The following is a 13,380-nucleotide window of genomic DNA, read 5'->3' as shown; positions in this document are numbered from 1 at the left end:
CAGGAAATCCAGGATCCCATGCGCCTGCATCCATTGTGTGTAGTTTCCTCTTCTCTCTCTCTCTCACTCTGAGTGTGTTAGTGTGTGTGTGTGTGTGTGTGTGTGTGTGTGTGTGTGTGTGTGTGTGTGTGTTTAGCTGCAGTGCTTCCCTCTTTCGTTGTGGCTCTAATTAGAGGTAGAAGGAAGTCCCAGCCAGAGGATTGCACTTGGCAAAGTTAACGGGAAACAATCTCATGAATGGGTCAGGGGAGCTGTGTTGGTAGGATTCACCATTATTGTGTTCCGATGCAGGAGAATGGGGTTTTCCATCCATACTCACTGTTACTTTACCCTCTCCCTCCTCCTCCTCCTCCTCCTCCCTTTTCCTGCCATCAAATGTGTGACTGAAGATCCTGTCTTCATTTACAAGAGAGCAGTTTGTCCAAAACAACCACATCAAAGGATGCTGTGCAGTAAATAAAGGCTGAGAGATCATAATACAGCCGGGGAGTGTTACAGTCGCCACTTTGTAATGTTGCCTGGATTGATTCCACTTCACTTTCAACTTCATTGTCCCCCGGAGGTCTAGATAATGGAGCTGCATTAAATTAGGAATGCAGGAGGAATGTATTATTTCTACTAAAGAGGACATTTCTTTACACATCATAACAAGCCCATAATGAGATTCAGATTAACTTGTTGAGGCCCTTCAAAGGAAGAAAAAAAAAGAAAGGATTCTTGTTGTTCTATGTACAGTCAGTTAACTGAAATGACAAAAATACTTATTTACCCTCACATAGGATGTTTTCTGACTTCTGCTAGCGTGATCCGGACAAGACAGCATCATAAAAAGCATGAGATGAATAAATAAAAAAAACGGCAACAGATAAAATAATAATAAAATCAGACAAAAATATCGAGGCCACTAGAATTAGCTAAGAACGGAGAGAATTAAGAAAGGAGTCATTTACCGTGGACTGAGATGGCCAGCTAAGCTTGGAATACAAAGCACAATAATGACACGTGAGGTGACAGGGATGTTGTCTGTGTACAGATTGTAAAGCCCTCTGAGGCAAATTTGTGTTTGTGATTTGTGATATGGGGCTGTAATACAATGAACTGAATTGAGACCAATTTGTTACTGTCAAACACACTGTGATGAAACAAGTTCAACACCTGAGTACAACACGATAATTCATACATGTACTCATGCACAATAAATCCCTGCAATCAATCTTAACAGCACTGAACTACAGTCTTAGTTTCTTCACAAGATGTTCATCACCCTGTTTGAAAGAAATACCTTCAGGTCACGTTCTCTATCGGGAAGGAAGCGCAAATCTATGATTGATGGATAGCCGGCGGCTAGCAGGTAAAACATCGGTATCAGTGCTGACAGAGCTAACAGTGTTTACCTGAGGGTCACTCGGTGATGGGTGTTGGTCGTGACGGCGTTTCCAGCAGTACTCAGTAAGAAGACGCAGGAATGAATTATATAATGCATAGCAAATAGTTGTTTGCGTCTACATCAATGCTGTGAATAGAACCTTGAGGCCAAATACAGTATAGTATTCATAAGAGTTCAAAGCTTATATTGTCATCACGAGAATCCTTCTTGCATTAGGGATTCACATCAGCGTTGTGTTCAACATGAGCTTGAGCCAAGTGAACTGAGACTGTAAAATATGAAAGGCATACTGCAGTTGATGAAGTGCATCCGAGAGTGAAGGAGGGGAATAATGCTTAATAATGTGCTCCTGAGCGCATTGACAGCTTGCAAAAATAAACAGGCATGTCATTTTCCCATTATTTGAGCACCACACATTCCACTTGCCTCTGTTGTATTGGAATGGAGACATCTCAAAACCTGAAAAATAAACCACAAAACTATGTGTGGCGAGATGCCAGGAAAACTAAGAGGTAACATATGTATTTATGTAACTGTAGCAACGGGATATCACAAATCTGTCTGCAGATGTCAGTCTGTAGGTCAAAGTATTGTTCTACAAATCTGTTTTTGACCGGATTCAGGTTATGTCAGGTCACTGTGAGCCGCTCTGTTTCGGTTATTATGACATTCTCTGCGTGTTTTGAGGTGTTTTCTCTCAGCAAGTCTCATTCTATCTGCGTGGAAGTTCAGAAGAGACCAAACATGCAGGAGCTGTAGCAGAAGGTTGGGAAAGGGTCACTGCGTTCTTACACAACATGGAGTTCATTGACCCTTTGTGTATGTGTGCTGATGTGGAAAACATAACGTAGAAGACAGAAAATAACACTCTTGCACTGGGGAAATCCTTGATGAGGAACAATCTCACGGGAGGATGTTTTTTCTCAACTAATCAGAAGGGAGCAGTTTGTGTTTTGGGAATTTGTTGGAGACCTCTGACTGTTGCAGAAACGGGCACAATTTCTCAGAAGAACTTTTCCAGTTCTGTACACTCAAAGCATCTGAGCACTTAATCCTTGCATTCGGATTTGATTAAATCTAGAAAGCAATCCTTCATGATGAATCATGTGTGATTAACCCAAATTATTCTCTGTGCCTGGCAGTGGGATGGATGGCCTTGAGAGAGTAAAAGTGCAACAAATAGTCTGTACATCTCTAGTTGACTGCTGGTATTGGAAGAACACTCAGTCTCCAGCCTTTTGGAACTCAAAAACTCTTTAAATATCCAAGATTTCCCCAAAAAAAGAGCACAGAATCGAAAAACAGTTCAGCATAATATTGTTTGTTTCCCTAAAACCAATTTTTTTTTCCCAGTGGAAATTCCCAACTTCTGTCTTCCAAGTAAACTGAAACTCAAACTGTTGTTTCCTTGGCAAGTGTACACAACACTGAGCACAACAGCCTTCAAATTTGAAAAGATAACTTTCAGAAACTGTTTTGCATAACCTGCAACCGATAGTGACACATTTTGACATCAGTTTACATGCAGAACAGGTTTTACTGCATGATGCTATGCAATATTTCAATTGAATACTGGCAAATATGCTTACGTTGCCTTTTAGTTAATGGTTTACCATTAATGTGCCTATATAACAGTAAACACATGTAGAAACAGGCTGTTTGATGTCTTCATCCATCTATATATCTATATCTATATGTCTATATCTATATATCTATCTATATAGTGTATATATCTATATATATCTATATTTATATAGATATATATATATAAAGTAATGTCAGTGTTTTGCTTGAAGACTGTGGTTGTCACTTTGTCAAAAGGTTCCAAATAACCCAAACTAATTGAACAAACATAACCCATGTAGCTGATCCAAAACAGTGTTCCTGTTCATTCGTGGTACTTCCTCAATTGACCCTTCACTAAAATTCACAATATCTCCTTCCAACATTTCCAGGCAATAAGTATCACTCTTAGACAATGATGTATAAAGATTCCAGACTGGAAAAATGACTGTAGTAAAAGTGAAAGTCACTTATTAGAATACTATACTTTAGTAAAAGTCTTAAAGTATCTGATATTTACTGTACTTAAGTATCAAAAGTAATTTTCAAATATTAAATGTACTTTAGTATTGAAAGTAAATGCTGTAAATAAAAAAGCAAAGGGTCACATATGTGTGCCGTGGCATGACCAAGGACAAGGAGTTGTGTTGAAAATAAGTGGGTTGTCTGTGATCCATCCAGGAGCAACAATGTTCAACATAATATTTTTACATAATAATAATATACACTTTTATTAATCCCCAATTCATCATCATAATTCTCTGAAAAGCAATATGACACTATGAAGGAGTTGTAACAGTGCGTTTATAAGTATGCTTATTCCGACTAGAGGATGTAGAGGGCAAATGCATAATATCGTGTTCAGCAAAAATATCAACTTGATGCATCAAGTCAGTGTTTTGAAAAAGGACACCTGCCTTGTAAACTCCTCTGGGCCAGATTTGAACACAATAGAAAAAGGTTTTTCTCACGCTGAATCTGCAATTGGGAGACTGCTTCCATCATAACTCGATCTGATCGTCCACAAAATGACTCAAATATCAAACCATAATCAATACTCAATCAGCACGGAAAGTAACAACCCAGTCATTACTTGAGACTGACAAATGTCCTGTTCATCTTCAAAAGAAGTTGTATTTCAAAATTGCAAATGTTAGGTTAGCTAACGTTATCCAACGAGTGCTGCAATGATTATTGCGAAGATGACTCAAATCAACAAAATCTCACAACTCTCAACACTTCCTCAGCTCACTATTGGTCCGACGACTACACTAATTGTCTCATTTGATTTTCAATAGCTAGCGAACGTTAGCCTAACATACACCATGTTTAACTACATTAGAAGATCAGACACCTCTCTCACCCCCCTGCCCCGCTAAAGCCTACTCCAACCCGGTGTTGGTCTTCGTCACCACCCTCGTTTGTTGTGGGAGTAGCAGGTGCTTTTATTTCTGCTTCCATAATGACATCAGTCATCTACTCATGTAGTCGCTCGCTAGCTAAGTTAGCATCCCGGGCAGCATTGGGAATCCAAAAAACGCAGCTTTGGGAGCACTTTTATTTCTATGCAGTTTGCAAAAGCATAATAATCTGACTTACTAATTATTTATTTGCAAACTAGGACCACTGATTCTCCAAATCTGCATGCTTGGAGTCTGTGTTCCTCCACAGTCTCCGACGTTGGTCTCATGATTTTCTTTTGTCTAAAGCTAGATTTGATTTTGTTGCGAGTAATGAAGGTTTCAGGGGAAATATATGTAACCCAGTGGGAAAGAGGTGGTACACAGTAAAGCCACGAGAGGGCGCTCTATTTTGGGGAAAGTCAGTAGGACCGAACGAGTGCGTCACGTGACTGACTGGTGGCGTTGGTGATTTATCTTGTGTAAGTAAATGTGTAGTAAATATGTTATAAATGTGTTTCTATGTCAACCTACCAAAAGATGTTCAATAATATGAGCACATAGAAGTTTATAAGTGCATTGTATGTCGTTAAATGTGCCGATGGTGATGTCAAGAGGTATGATGTTGACTGATTTTGTCACCATGCGCTGCGCGTTGTGAGACGATTGCGGAGTTACTAATGCGCGTCGCTTTAATAACCGTCCGGTCGGGATACGTTCCGTTGTGATCCATGTTTTATATCATTTGTTGTCTGTCCATTGTTACAGAGATGATGTTTGTTTTTATTACTTTAGTGCTCTATGGTGTGGGTGTCTGTGAACACCAAAAGCATTTGAGCTAGCACCGTGATACGAGCTGTGAGTGTGTGAGTATGTTGTAATGTCTTGCGTCATTTGTATATTGATGGACCAAATGTTTAATGTTGTGGATTTCAGAGGTAACTGTATGTGTGATTTGTTGTCTTTTGTTTCTGTATTAGCAGAAGAGTTACCACTGCGGTTTATTTATGTATTAGATAGATAGAATTGAGTTCAGACACCTAAATTGATTACAAATTACTTTAACACTTCTCTTAAACATAAAGAGAACTCGAGAAATAAAGATCCCGAACTCTAGTGTTGCGTCTGGTTTATTATTCAATTTCACCGGCCTACACATTTTGGTACCAGGAGTGGGGTCTCAAATTTGGAGAGTTAACTAGGTGTTAAAGTACATAAATAACCGTAGTGGTAACGTGCAGTCCCGGTGCAACACGACGAGGAGTCCTGCCTGGAGTTGCTGTTGAGGACCAGTGACCAGGTGGCTGAGATCCGAAGTTCACCGAGGACGGAGAGGGAGAAGGTCGCTCCCGGAGAAGAAGAAGCATTCATCAGTTCTACCTCAACCTGCAGGCTTTCAAGTGACTGGAGTGGAGCTAAGTTGGCACAGAGACAGTCACCATGTCGGAGAGAGACCTTGAGGAAGAGCAGAACTTCGAAGAAGGGACTGATGCTTTGGAACAATTACAGGCACAGTTTGTCGAACTGAGTGAGAGACATGACAAAGCCATGGAAGCTATCGATGCATTGAATAAGGGTGCAAATAGGTCATATGTCTATGTTCCAAGAGAGCGCCAGATCCAGCCCTTTAGTGGCGATGCAGTCAAAGATGGTCGCTCTATTGATGAGTTTATTGAGGAGGTAGATCGTATAATCAAGGCCAGAGGTCAGAGTCCTGAAGACGGGGTTGATTTCATTCTATCTCTTTTAAGAGGCTCTGCATTAGAGGAGGTCAGACTTTGCACAGAGGGGGAAACAAAAGGGCCCGTGAGTTGTTCACTTTGCTACGGAGGCTTACTCAGAGAAACGTAGTGTAGCCCAGCTGTTACACACCTTTTTTGGTCGCCAACAAAAGGAGGGTGAAGATTTTCAGGAGTACTCACATGCACTCTCCCAAATTTTACGGTTAGCCCTGAAACAGAGACCAGATGCTGTGTCCGATGCTAAGATAGCTGTCCGAGACCAATTCATTGAAGGTGTGCGAGATCCCTCTCTTAGAAGAGAGCTACGTAAAATGGTTAGAGGAAACCCCCGGTCATCTCTGTTCGAGGTACGTGAAGAGGCCATTGCCTGGTCATTTGAAGAGAAATCCTGTGACCCCAAGGTTGCTAAGAGCAGACAGGTAGTGTGTGACAGTATCAGGGGAGAGGGTCAGGGCTTTGGTAATTCGCAAGAGAAGAATACAACTCTAGAGGACATTGTTAAGGTGGTCTCAGAACAGAGCAGGGCTATAGGAGAGCTGACAATTGCATTAAAAGAGGGTCTTGCTTTCAAGGAGAATTATAACAAAGATCAGGGTGGGAAGCCCAGGCTAAGGCCCCAGTTTACAGAAGATGGGAAGCCCATTTGCTTCAAATGTAAAGGGGAGGGACACATCGCAAGGGAGTGTACGCGACGCAGACCAGAAAACCATCCAGCGACCAACAATGCTTCTATTCCGGAAAACTAGCGACCTCGGAAGCCAAGAGCCAGGCGATCCGAGGTAAGACTAAAGGCTCCAAGACTCTTAGCCGTGAACAATTCCTTGAGCGTGCGGTTGGTGAGTGTCGGGAAGTTGCAGTTCAGATTAGTGGTGTTCCAGTGAAGTGCCTGTTGGATACAGGAGTCAGGTCAGCACTATTTCTGAGTCGTTCTTCAGGCAGCACTTACTAGGAAAGAAGAAGACGTGTTCCCTGCCGCAAAGTGGCTCAGGTTAACTGCAGCAAACTCTTTGCCGATTCCTTACATGGGTTATGTTGAACTGGATGTGAGAGCTATGGGGTTAAACATACCAGAGTGTGGTTTTCTAGTTGTCAAAGATCCAGTCTCAGAAGAGTCAGTTACTGAGGACAAAGAGTTGAAACAACCACAGAAGAACAGTTTTCAGGATTCAGTGCCAGGTCTCATTGGTATGAACATAATTAAGAGATGCAAGCAGTTGGTTACGGCAGAGTTTGACACGACCCTTAAGGGAGAGCTTGATCCAGACTGGAGAGAAGTATTTCAGCGCGTACAGACGTGTGAGGTAACAGAAAAATTATCTGCAGCTAGGATAGCAGGCAGAGATTCAGTACGCATACCAGCCTGTTCGGTTGCCACGGTCTATGCAAAAGGACTGCAAACAGAATGTGATGATAACACCTACATGGTGTTGGAACCAGCAAAGGCACCATTGCCAGGTGGTCTTGTGGTAGTGCCCACTTTGGTAGAGGCTACTAGGCGGGTGTTCCCAGTCCAGGTAGTGAATTTCTCACAGGAGGATATATGGTTGCAGCCCAGGACCAGGTTGGGCACAGTGTCTCGGGCAGAGTGTGTTGAAAATGACCAGACAGAGGTGCGCTTCCAGCGTATCTCCGCTGAACAGGAAGAGGTGACTGTTGAGCAGAAAGAGAAACCAAAAGCAGACAATGATTTTCAGTTGATACTGGACCGGCTGCACATAGGTGGTACGGAGGAGGAGCAAGCTAAGCTCGCTGTGCTTCTATCGCAGTATGCAGATGTGTTTGCTTCTCAGGATGAAGACCTAGGTTACACAGACCGGGTTAAACATGAGATCCATCTGGTGGATGACATACCCGTTGCTCAGCCCTACCGCCGCATACCCCCCACACAGTATAGCGAAGTCAGGGAGCACATCACTCAGCTTCTAAAGAAGGGTGTTATCCATGAAAGCACGAGCGCATATGCTTCACCGGTGGTCCTCGTCAGAAAATCAGACGGTAGTTTACGGCTATGCGTAGACTACAGGAAATTAAACTCAAAAACCAGACGAGACGCTTTTCCTTTGCCTCGCATTGATGAGTGTTTTGATGCCCTGCATGGTGCAAAGTTCTTTTCGACCATTGACCTTGCTAGCGGGTACCATCAGGTTGCAGTCCATGAGGATGACAGGCAGAAAACGGCCTTTACAACACCATTTGGGTTGTACGAGTATTCTCGGTTACCTTTCGGAGTGTGTAATGGACCAGCAACTTTTCAGCGACTGATGCAGGCAACAATGAGTGACTTGGTGTTGCAAATCATGCTTGTATATCTGGATGATATTTTGGTGTACTCACAGTCTTTTGAAGATCACCTAGCGAGGCTAGAGAAGGTTCTGCAGAGGCTGAAGGAGACAGGCCTCAAAGTCAAGATAGAAAAGTGTCATTTTCTGCAGTCAGAGGTACGTTTCCTTGGCCACCAGATATCAGCTGAAGGCATTGGGACCGACCCGGATAAGATAGCTGCAGTGCAGGAGTGGAAAACCCCAAGTACTGTCAAGGACTTAAGATCATTTTTAGGTTTCTGTAGCTATTACAGGAAGTTCATAGAGGGTTCTCTCAGCTGGCAAGCTCGCTACATGATGTGGTTAATACATGCATCCAAAACAACAGTCCATCCAGGTCTAAACAGCTGTTTGGTAGTTTATGGACTGCAGAGTGTCAGGAAGCTTTTGAGCTGTTGAAGGAGAAACTCACAAGTGCTCCTTTGTTAGGTTATGCTGATTTCTCTCTTCCCTTCACTGTTGAGACAGATGCCAGTAGTTTGGGATTAGGTGCTATCCTGTATCAGCAGCAGGGCAAGAGGAAAAGAGTGATTGCTTATGCCAGTCGGAGGCTGCGTAATGCAGAGAGAAATGATCGTAACTACAGCAGTATGAAACTTGAACTGCTGGCCCTGAAGTGGGCGGTTTCAGAGAAATTTAGAGGTTACCTCCTAGGGGCTAAATTCACTGTCATCACTGATAACAACCCTTTGTGCCACCTTAATACAGCCAGGTTGGGTGCCATCGAGCAGCGCTGGGTAGCTCAGCTGGCAGTGTTTGACTTTGAGGTCAAGTATAGGCCAGGTCGCTGTAACACTGCAGCAGACGCCCTCTAGACAGCCGTTAGCAGGGGAGCCCCAACCGTACCCAGATGACCTCGATTTTGATGGATGTATAGCCATCTGCAATGCGAGGAAGGGAACAGCTTTAGGGCCAGAACTAGGATCGGCAGGGATCAAGTGCTGTAGAGTGAGACAGGTACGGGCCTCAGAGGCCGTGCAGGGGACTGACGAGAGTGACTGGCAGGGTAACACCCCCACCTTGCCGGGTTACTCTAAGGAAGAGCTTCGCACATTTCAAAACACAGACCCCATACTCAGTGCATTCAGGCAGTTTTGGGAAAAGAAACAAAAACCCACCTTTAAGGAGAGAGCCAAGTTAGCCAAGCCGGTGATCTCCTTATTTAGGCAGTGGGGCCGAATCAAGGAGATAGATGATTTACTCTATCGTGTGTTTGATGATGTTCATGTGGGTGAATGTCACCAACTTCTGTTACCCACCTGTTTGAGAGAACCAGTCCTAGAGAGTGTGCATGATCAGATGGGGCATCAGGGAATTGAAAGAACGCAAAACCTTCTGAAACAGAGGTGTTTCTGGGTGGGCATGTATGATGACGTCGAACAATGGGTTAAAAAATGTCAGAGATGTGTCTTAACCAAAATGCCCCAGCCCAAGATACATGCTCCGATGAAGGCATTTTTGGCCACACGACCACTGGAGGTGGTTGCAGTAGACTTTACCATTTTAGAGCCTGCTTCAGATGGCAGAGAGAGTGTTTTGGTTGTAACAGATGTGTTTACAAAGTTCACACAAGCTTTCCCTACCCGGGATCAGAAAGCGAACACTACTGCAAAGATTCTCCTCCAGGAGTGGTTTATGAAGTATGGTGTGCCTGAGAGGCTACATTCAGACCAGGGCCGAAACTTTGAAAGCAAAATAGTTGCAGAGTTATGCAGACTATATGGTGTTAAGAAAACCCGAACTACGCCTCATCATCCCCAGGGAAATGCACAATGTGAGAGATTCAATAGGACACTCCATGATCTCTTGCGTACCCTTCCACCTGAGAAGAAGCGGCGTTGGCCTGAACACTTAGCAGAGCTAGTCCATGCCTACAATGTGACACCTCATGCTACTACTGGTTACACACCGTACTACCTACTTTTCGGGGTGCACCCACACCTCCCTGTGGATGCTCTGCTGGGGCAGGAGCAAGTGCAAGACAAGAAACATGATTGGCTGATAGTGCATCAGGAGCGTCTTAAGGAAGCCCATGCTAGAGCTAAAGAATATGCTGAGCAGAAAGCAGCGGAAAGAGTTGAGTTTGACAAACGCAAAGTTTACTGTCCACCAGTGGATGTGGGTCAGTTGGTGTATCTTCGCCACCGGCCTCAGGGCAGAAATAAGATCCAAGATGCGTGGGGGCCTACTGTTCATAGGGTTGTAGAGGTAGAAGGTACCACTCATGCTGTAGAGCCGGTGGAGGGTGGTCCAGTAAAAAGGGTCCATAGAACAAATCTTAGACCTTGTGTAGGCCCTGTTCCTGCTCCCAGGAGAGAGAGAGCAAGTGCCCCTACCTTGACACCTGTTCATGCCCCTTTTGAGTCTGACCCAGCTTACGTAGATCCTGAGTATGTAGTGCTGGAGGAAGTTCCTTGTCCAAACCTGGGTTCAGGGGTAGCGAGCGTTGATGTCCCTGGTGATGATGATCAAGGGAACACAGAGTCTGGAACTGGAATTGAACCAGTGAACGTGAAATCTTCTGAGAGTGATACTGAGGTACAAGCACCTGTTTCCACTACCGGAAGCTGTTCGAGCAGGGATGTAGGGATGGCTGCTCCTGTTCCAGCACCTCGGAAGACGCTGAGAGCAAATGCAGGAGTACACTCAAATCCGCACCATGTCCCAAAATCAGCATGTAATACCATTTCACTCAGCCCTGATGTGTTGTCCCAGTTGCTGACCAGCATGGGTGCGGCATTCTTCAGGGAAGCAGTGAAAGAAGTTAGAACTATGAGTTAAGTCCCCGAGGACGTGGACTTTTTAGCAGGGGAGTATGTAACCCAGTGGGAAAGAGGTGGTACACAGTAAAGCCACGAGAGGGCGCTCTATTTTGGGGAAAGTCAGTAGGACCGAACGAGGCCACGTGACTGACTGGTGGCGTTGGTGATTTATCTTGTGTAAGTAAATGTGTAGTAAATATGTTATAAATGTGTTTCTATGTCAACCTACCAAAAGATGTTCAATAATATGAGCACATAGAAGTTTATAAGTGCATTGTATGTCGTTAAATGTGCCGATGGTGATGTCAAGAGGTATGATGTTGACTGATTTTGTCACCATGCGCTGCGCGTTGTGAGACGATTGCGGAGTTACTAATGCGCGTCGCTTTAATAACCGTCCGGTCGGGATACGTTCCGTTGTGATCCATGTTTTATATCATTTGTTGTCTGTCCATTGTTACAGAGATGATGTTTGTTTTTATTACTTTAGTGCTCTATGGTGTGGGTGTCTGTGAACACCAAAAGCATTTGAGCTAGCACCGTGATACGAGCTGTGAGTGTGTGAGTATGTTGTAATGTCTTGCGTCATTTGTATATTGATGGACCAAATGTTTAATGTTGTGGATTTCAGAGGTAACTGTATGTGTGATTTGTTGTCTTTTGTTTCTGTATTAGCAGAAGAGTTACCACTGCGGTTTATTTATGTATTAGATAGATAGAATTGAGTTCAGACACCTAAATTGATTACAAATTACTTTAACACTTCTCTTAAACATAAAGAGAACTCGAGAAATAAAGATCCCGAACTCTAGTGTTGCGTCTGGTTTATGATCAAATTTCACCGGCCTACATATATCTGAGTCAAAGTATCAGTTTTCTTTGCAAAATGTAGTGAAAGAAAAGTGAAAGTCAACAGAAATATAAACAGTAAAGTAAAGTACAGATATCCCAAAAATGACAAGTACAGTAACAAAGTATTTATACTTTGTTACTATACACCACTGCTATTACACAACATTTAACGATGAAATCCACCCAGAAAATCCACCAAAACATCCAAATGTAGACCAATGATAACAAAATGGTACCAAAAAAGCGAATCAAACTTTTGAGTGGCAGAATTATCTTCTCTTTCTCTTTCTTATCTTGTCAACAACTGTTAAGTTGTAATAGTTTATTTTGATAACATCTGCAGAGGTCTTATGGTTTAAATTAATACATATAGAAAGATATTATAATAGACAATATTAAGGAGAATATTGATATTGTTATTAATGTATTATGAAGCACAGGGGTAATGTTTACTCTATGCAAATGTAAATGGCAAGAATTAATGTATATTGCATGAGAGTGACTGTATGTTAGTATTATAGATTGATGAAGCCGGTTGAAATCCGTGAAGTGACTCACAATAACAAGAGACTTTTATTGTGACGGTGACTTTTAATGCAGTCAAAACCCAGACGGGAATCTTATTGTGAAAGCGACTGGAACCGGAAGTGACGTTAGACCGGAAACAGGAAGAGTATATGACTGCGTGTTTGTAGAGGGATCTTTCTCTTTTCTCAGGTAAGCTGGACCCAGGAGGGTGTGCTTCCGTGAGCTCCCGGAGGAGCCGAGAGCAGAGACACGAGGAGAGAGCACCTCGAATGATTGTTTTACACTTCCTGCCATTAAATGTTGATAACTTAATCCATGCGTGTCCGGAAGCCTGTTTTTCCACCATCTGCGTAGTGCCCTAGTTTCGAGAATACCTTACAATCAGATTTATCTTTCGACCCATTCGGGGTCCCTGACATCCATTTTGGGAACCACTGATCCAGGGCATCAGGGCTTCTTTATTTTCATGGCGAGAAAGTCCTGTTTGTTTTTTAGGTACGGTACATGCTGCAGACGTAGTTCAACACTTGGCTTCCACTCACACACTAAAAATGCTCTCCCTTTAACACGGACACAAATAGAGATACACAAACATGCATGCAGCTGGAAAGGTTTGGTTTTTTCTTCCCATGCTCCCAGGGTCCAATTTCCAGGGTTTACAGTAAAGCAGGTTGTGATAAACAGGGTCATTGGGTAATGGCCCTGTTTGTCACAGCCTCCTTTACTGTAAAATCATGTACGAGCGGTAGTCTTTTCCCATCATTGGCCCTCCCTGAGCCAGGCGTGTCTGTTCCTATTGTGTGTGTAAACATCCCGGCTGTACAT

Source organism: Pseudoliparis swirei, chromosome 5 (assembly GCF_029220125.1).
Source record: "Pseudoliparis swirei isolate HS2019 ecotype Mariana Trench chromosome 5, NWPU_hadal_v1, whole genome shotgun sequence".
Taxonomy (NCBI): Eukaryota; Metazoa; Chordata; class Actinopteri; order Perciformes; family Liparidae; genus Pseudoliparis; species Pseudoliparis swirei.
Note: the sequence above shows the minus strand (reverse complement) of the source record.